The sequence below is a fragment of the Corythoichthys intestinalis genome, chromosome 7, assembly GCF_030265065.1.
Source record: "Corythoichthys intestinalis isolate RoL2023-P3 chromosome 7, ASM3026506v1, whole genome shotgun sequence".
In the NCBI taxonomy this organism is placed as follows: domain Eukaryota; kingdom Metazoa; phylum Chordata; class Actinopteri; order Syngnathiformes; family Syngnathidae; genus Corythoichthys; species Corythoichthys intestinalis.
The window spans coordinates 43,939,779-43,947,483 of NC_080401.1; positions in this window are offsets into that span (position 1 = coordinate 43,939,779).

The following is a 7,705-nucleotide window of genomic DNA, read 5'->3' on the forward strand; positions in this document are numbered from 1 at the left end:
GACTCTCGGCAGAGTACAAATATGCTAAAAAAGTGGACTTTTGAGAAAAGTCAATTTTTGACTTTTTCGTAAGGGGGGGTGCTTACGCATTTTTTCAAAATTTCAAAAACGGTCAAAAAACACTTTTGGAATAAAGAGTGCCCGGAAACGTTCCAAAAACATGTCAGGACTCTCGGCAGAGTACAAATATGCTAAAAAAGTGGACTTTTGAGAAAAGTCAATTTTTGACTTTTTCGTAAGGGGGGGTGCTTACGCATTTTTTCAAAATTTCAAAAATGGTCGAAAAACACTTTTGGGCCTCGGAACACCTGGAAACGTTCCAAAAACATGTCAGGACTCTCAGCAGAGCCCAAATATGCTAAAAAAGTTGAATTTTGAGAAAAGTCCATTTTTGACTTTTTCGTAAGGGGGGGTGCTTACGCATTTTTTCAAAATTTCAAAAACGTTCAAAAAACACTTTTGGAATAAAGAGTGCCCGGAAACGTTCCAAAAACATGTCAGGACTCTCGGCAGAGCCCAAATATGCCAAAAAAGTTGACTTTTGAGAAAAGTCCATTTTTGACTTTTTCGTAAGGGGGGGTGCTTACGCATTTTTTCAAAATTTCAAAAACGGTCAAAAAACTTTTTTGGAACATGGAGCGCCTGGAAACCTTCCAAAAACATGTCAGGACTCTCGGCAGAGCCCAAATATGCTAAAAAAGTTGAATTTTAAGAAAAGTCCATTTTTGACTTTTTCGTAAGGGGGGGTGCTTACGCATTTTTTCAAAATTTCAAAAACGTTCAAAAAACACTTTTGGGCCTAGGAACACCTGGAAACCTTCCAAAAACATGTCAGTACTCTCGGCAGAGCCAAAATATGCTAAAAAAGTTGACTTTTGAGAAAAGTCCATTTTTGACTTTTTCGTAAGGGGGGGTTCTTACGCATTTTTTCAAAATTTCAAAAACGGTCAAAAAACACTTTTGAGCCTAGGAACGCCTGGAAACGTTCCAAAAACATGTCAGGACTCTCGGCAGAGCCCAAATATGCTAAAAAAGTTGACTTTTGAGAAAAGTCAATTTTTGACTTTTTGGTAAGGGGGGGTGCTTACGCATTTTTTCAAAATTTCAAAAACGGTCAAAAAACACTTTTGGAACATGGTGCGTCTGGAAACGTTCCAAAAACATGTCAGGACTCTTGGCAGAGCCCAAATATGCCAAAAAAGTTGACTTTTGTGAAAAGTCCATTTTTGACTTTTTCGTAAGGGGGGGTGCTTACGCATTTTTTCAAAATTTCAAAAACGGTCAAAAAACACTTTTGGAATAAAGAGTGCCCGGAAACGTTCCAAAAACATGTCAGGACTCTCGGCAGAGTACAAATATGCTAAAAAAGTGGACTTTTGAGAAAAGTCAATTTTTGACTTTTTCGTAAGGGGGGGTGCTTACGCATTTTTTCAAAATTTCAAAAACGGTCAAAAAACACTTTTGGAATAAAGAGTGCCCGGAAACGTTCCAAAAACATGTCAGGACTCTCGGCAGAGTACAAATATGCTAAAAAAGTGGACTTTTGAGAAAAGTCAATTTTTGACTTTTTCGTAAGGGGGGGTGCTTACGCATTTTTTCAAAATTTCAAAAACGGTCAAAAAACACTTTTGGGCCTAGGAACACCTGGAAACCTTCCAAAAACATGTCAGGACTCTCGGCAGAGCCCAAATATGCTAAAAAAGTTGACTTTTTAGAAAAGTCAATTTTTGACTTTTTGGTAAGGGGGGGTGCTTACGCATTTTTTCAAAATTTCAAAAACGGTCAAAAAACACTTTTGGAACATGGTGCGTCTGGAAACGTTCCAAAAACATGTCAGGACTCTTGGCAGAGCCCAAATATGCCAAAAAAGTTGACTTTTGTGAAAAGTCCATTTTTGACTTTTTCGTAAGGGGGGGTGCTTACGCATTTTTTCAAAATTTCAAAAACGGTCAAAAAACACTTTTGGAATAAAGAGTGCCCGGAAACGTTCCAAAAACATGTCAGGACTCTCGGCAGAGTACAAATATGCTAAAAAAGTGGACTTTTGAGAAAAGTCAATTTTTGACTTTTTCGTAAGGGGGGGTGCTTACGCATTTTTTCAAAATTTCAAAAACGGTCAAAAAACACTTTTGGAATAAAGAGTGCCCGGAAACGTTCCAAAAACATGTCAGGACTCTCGGCAGAGTACAAATATGCTAAAAAAGTGGACTTTTGAGAAAAGTCAATTTTTGACTTTTTCGTAAGGGGGGGTGCTTACGCATTTTTTCAAAATTTCAAAAACGGTCAAAAAACACTTTTGGAATAAAGAGTGCCCGGAAACGTTCCAAAAACATGTCAGGACTCTCGGCAGAGTACAAATATGCTAAAAAAGTGGACTTTTGAGAAAAGTCAATTTTTGACTTTTTCGTAAGGGGGGGTGCTTACGCATTTTTTCAAAATTTCAAAAATGGTCGAAAAACACTTTTGGGCCTCGGAACACCTGGAAACGTTCCAAAAACATGTCAGGACTCTCAGCAGAGCCCAAATATGCTAAAAAAGTTGAATTTTGAGAAAAGTCCATTTTTGACTTTTTCGTAAGGGGGGGTGCTTACGCATTTTTTCAAAATTTCAAAAACGTTCAAAAAACACTTTTGGAATAAAGAGTGCCCGGAAACGTTCCAAAAACATGTCAGGACTCTCGGCAGAGCCCAAATATGCCAAAAAAGTTGACTTTTGAGAAAAGTCCATTTTTGACTTTTTCGTAAGGGGGGGTGCTTACGCATTTTTTCAAAATTTCAAAAACGGTCAAAAAACTTTTTTGGAACATGGAGCGCCTGGAAACCTTCCAAAAACATGTCAGGACTCTCGGCAGAGCCCAAATATGCTAAAAAAGTTGAATTTTAAGAAAAGTCCATTTTTGACTTTTTCGTAAGGGGGGGTGCTTACGCATTTTTTCAAAATTTCAAAAACGTTCAAAAAACACTTTTGGGCCTAGGAACACCTGGAAACCTTCCAAAAACATGTCAGTACTCTCGGCAGAGCCAAAATATGCTAAAAAAGTTGACTTTTGAGAAAAGTCCATTTTTGACTTTTTCGTAAGGGGGGGTTCTTACGCATTTTTTCAAAATTTCAAAAACGGTCAAAAAACACTTTTGAGCCTAGGAACGCCTGGAAACGTTCCAAAAACATGTCAGGACTCTCGGAAGAGCCCAAATATGCTAAAAAAGTGGACTTTTGAGAAAAGTCAATTTTTGACTTTTTCGTAAGGGGGGGTGCTTACGCATTTTCTCAAAATTTCAAAAACGGTCAAAAAACACTTTTGGAATAAAGAGTGCCCGGAAACGTTCCAAAAACATGTCAGGACTCTCGGCAGAGCCCAAATATGCTAAAAAAGTTGACTTTTAAGAAAAGTCAATTTTTGACTTTTTCGTAAGGGGGGGGTGCTTAGGCATTTTTTCAAAATTTCAAAAACGGTCAAAAAACACTTTTAGTACTAGGAACGCCTGGAAATGTTCCAAAAACATGTCAGGACTCTCGGAAGAGCCCAAATATGCTAAAAAAGTTGACTTTTGAGAAAAGTCAATTTTGGACTTTTTCGTAAGGGGGGGGTGCTTACGCATTTTTTCAAAATTTCAAAAACGGTCAAAAAACACTTTTGGGCCTCGGAACACCTGGAAACCTTCCAAAAACATGTCAGGACTCTCGGCAGAGCCCAAATATGCTAAAAAAGTTGACTTTTAAGAAAAGTCAATTTTTGACTTTTTCGTAAGGGGGGGTGCTTACGCATTTTTTCAAAATTTTAAAAACGGTCAAAAAACACTTTGGGAACAAGGAGCGCCTGGAAACGTTCCAAAAACATGTCAGGACTCTCTGCAGAGCCCAAACATGCCCAAAAAGTTGACTTTTGAGAAAAGTCCATTTTTGACGTTTCGTAAGGGGGGATGCTTATGCATTTTTTCAAAATTTCAAAAACGGTCAAAAAACACTTTTGGGCCTCGGAACACCTGGAAACCTTCCAAAAACATGTCAGGACTCTCGGCAGAGCCCAAATATGCTAAACAAGTTGACTTTTGAGAAAACTCAATTTTTGACTTTTTCGTAAGGGGGGTGCTTACGCATTTTTTCAAAATTTCAAAAACGGTCAAAAAACACTTTTGGAATAAAGAGTGCCTGGGAACGTTCCAAAAACATGTCAGGACTCTCGGAAGAGCCCAAATATGCTAAAAAAGTTGACTTTTGAGAAAAGTCCATTTTTGACTTTTTCGTAAGGGGGGGTGCTTACGCATTTTTTCAAAATTTCAAAAACGGTCAAAAAACACTTTTGGAACATGGAGCGCCTGGAAACGTTCCAAAAACAAGTCAGGACTCTCGGCAGAGCCCAAATATGCTAAAAAAGTTGACTTTTAAGAAAAGTCAATTTTTGACTTTTTCGTAAGGGGGGGTGCTTACGCATTTTTTCAAAATTTCAAAAACGGTCAAAAAACACTTTTGGAATAAAGAGTGCCCGGAAACGTTCCAAAAACATGTCAGGACTCTCGGCAGAGCCCAAATATGCTAAAAAAGTGGACTTTTGAGAAAAGTCAATTTTTGACTTTTTCGTAAGGGGGGGTGCTTACGCATTTTTTCAAAATTTCAAAAACGGTCAAAAAACACTTTTGGAATAAAGAGTGCCCGGAAACGTTCCAAAAACATGTCAGGACTCTCGGCAGAGCCCAAATATGCCAAAAAAGTTGACTTTTGAGAAAAGTCCATTTTTGACTTTTTCGTAAGGGGGGGTGCTTACGCATTTTTTCAAAATTTCAAAAACGGTCAAAAAACTTTTTTGGAACATGGAGCGCCTGGAAACCTTCCAAAAACATGTCAGGACTCTCGGCAGAGCCCAAATATGCTAAAAAAGTTGAATTTTAAGAAAAGTCCATTTTTGACTTTTTCGTAAGGGGGGGTGCTTACGCATTTTTTCAAAATTTCAAAAACGTTCAAAAAACACTTTTGGGCCTAGGAACACCTGGACACCTTCCAAAAACATGTCAGTACTCTCGGCAGAGCCAAAATATGCTAAAAAAGTTGACTTTTGAGAAAAGTCCATTTTTGACTTTTTCGTAAGGGGGGGTTCTTACGCATTTTTTCAAAATTTCAAAAACGGTCAAAAAACACTTTTGAGCCTAGGAACGCCTGGAAACGTTCCAAAAACATGTCAGGACTCTCGGCAGAGCCCAAATATGCTAAAAAAGTTGACTTTTGAGAAAAGTCAATTTTTGACTTTTTGGTAAGGGGGGGTGCTTACGCATTTTTTCAAAATTTCAAAAACGGTCAAAAAACACTTTTGGAACATGGTGCGTCTGGAAACGTTCCAAAAACATGTCAGGACTCTTGGCAGAGCCCAAATATGCCAAAAAAGTTGACTTTTGTGAAAAGTCCATTTTTGACTTTTTCGTAAGGGGGGGTGCTTACGCATTTTTTCAAAATTTCAAAAACGGTCAAAAAACACTTTTGGAATAAAGAGTGCCCGGAAACGTTCCAAAAACATGTCAGGACTCTCGGCAGAGTACAAATATGCTAAAAAAGTGGACTTTTGAGAAAAGTCAATTTTTGACTTTTTCGTAAGGGGGGGTGCTTACGCATTTTTTCAAAATTTCAAAAACGGTCAAAAAACACTTTTGGAATAAAGAGTGCCCGGAAACGTTCCAAAAACATGTCAGGACTCTCGGCAGAGTACAAATATGCTAAAAAAGTGGACTTTTGAGAAAAGTCAATTTTTGACTTTTTCGTAAGGGGGGGTGCTTACGCATTTTTTCAAAATTTCAAAAACGGTCAAAAAACACTTTTGGAATAAAGAGTGCCCGGAAACGTTCCAAAAACATGTCAGGACTTTCGGCAGAGTACAAATATGCTAAAAAAGTGGACTTTTGAGAAAAGTCAATTTTTGACTTTTTCGTAAGGGGGGGTGCTTACGCATTTTTTCAAAATTTCAAAAACGGTCAAAAAACACTTTTGGGCCTAGGAACACCTGGAAACCTTCCAAAAACATGTCAGGACTCTCGGCAGAGCCCAAATATGCTAAAAAAGTTGACTTTTTAGAAAAGTCAATTTTTGACTTTTTGGTAAGGGGGGGTGCTTACGCATTTTTTCAAAATTTCAAAAACGGTCAAAAAACACTTTTGGAACATGGTGCGTCTGGAAACGTTCCAAAAACATGTCAGGACTCTTGGCAGAGCCCAAATATGCCAAAAAAGTTGACTTTTGTGAAAAGTCCATTTTTGACTTTTTCGTAAGGGGGGGTGCTTACGCATTTTTTCAAAATTTCAAAAACGGTCAAAAAACACTTTTGGAATAAAGAGTGCCCGGAAACGTTCCAAAAACATGTCAGGACTCTCGGCAGAGTACAAATATGCTAAAAAAGTGGACTTTTGAGAAAAGTCAATTTTTGACTTTTTCGTAAGGGGGGGTGCTTACGCATTTTTTCAAAATTTCAAAAACGGTCAAAAAACACTTTTGGAATAAAGAGTGCCCGGAAACGTTCCAAAAACATGTCAGGACTCTCGGCAGAGTACAAATATGCTAAAAAAGTGGACTTTTGAGAAAAGTCAATTTTTGACTTTTTCGTAAGGGGGGGTGCTTACGCATTTTTTCAAAATTTCAAAAACGGTCAAAAAACACTTTTGGAATAAAGAGTGCCCGGAAACGTTCCAAAAACATGTCAGGACTTTCGGCAGAGTACAAATATGCTAAAAAAGTGGACTTTTGAGAAAAGTCAATTTTTGACTTTTTCGTAAGGGGGGGTGCTTACGCATTTTTTCAAAATTTCAAAAACGGTCAAAAAACACTTTTGGGCCTAGGAACACCTGGAAACCTTCCAAAAACATGTCAGGACTCTCGGCAGAGCCCAAATATGCTAAAAAAGTTGACTTTTTAGAAAAGTCAATTTTTGACTTTTTGGTAAGGGGGGGTGCTTACGCATTTTTTCAAAATTTCAAAAACGGTCAAAAAACACTTTTGGAACATGGTGCGTCTGGAAACGTTCCAAAAACATGTCAGGACTCTTGGCAGAGCCCAAATATGCCAAAAAAGTTGACTTTTGTGAAAAGTCCATTTTTGACTTTTTCGTAAGGGGGGGTGCTTACGCATTTTTTCAAAATTTCAAAAACGGTCAAAAAACACTTTTGGAATAAAGAGTGCCCGGAAACGTTCCAAAAACATGTCAGGACTCTCGGCAGAGTACAAATATGCTAAAAAAGTGGACTTTTGAGAAAAGTCAATTTTTGACTTTTTCGTAAGGGGGGGTGCTTACGCATTTTTTCAAAATTTCAAAAACGGTCAAAAAACACTTTTGGAATAAAGAGTGCCCGGAAACGTTCCAAAAACATGTCAGGACTCTCGGCAGAGTACAAATATGCTAAAAAAGTGGACTTTTGAGAAAAGTCAATTTTTGACTTTTTCGTAAGGGGGGGTGCTTACGCATTTTTTCAAAATTTCAAAAACGGTCAAAAAACACTTTTGGAATAAAGAGTGCCCGGAAACGTTCCAAAAACATGTCAGGACTCTCGGCAGAGTACAAATATACTAAAAAAGTGGACTTTTGAGAAAAGTCAATTTTTGACTTTTTCGTAAGGGGGGGTGCTTACGCATTTTTTCAAAATTTCAAAAATGGTCGAAAAACACTTTTGGGCCTCGGAACACCTGGAAACGTTCCAAAAACATGTCAGGACTCTCAGCAGAGCCCAAATAT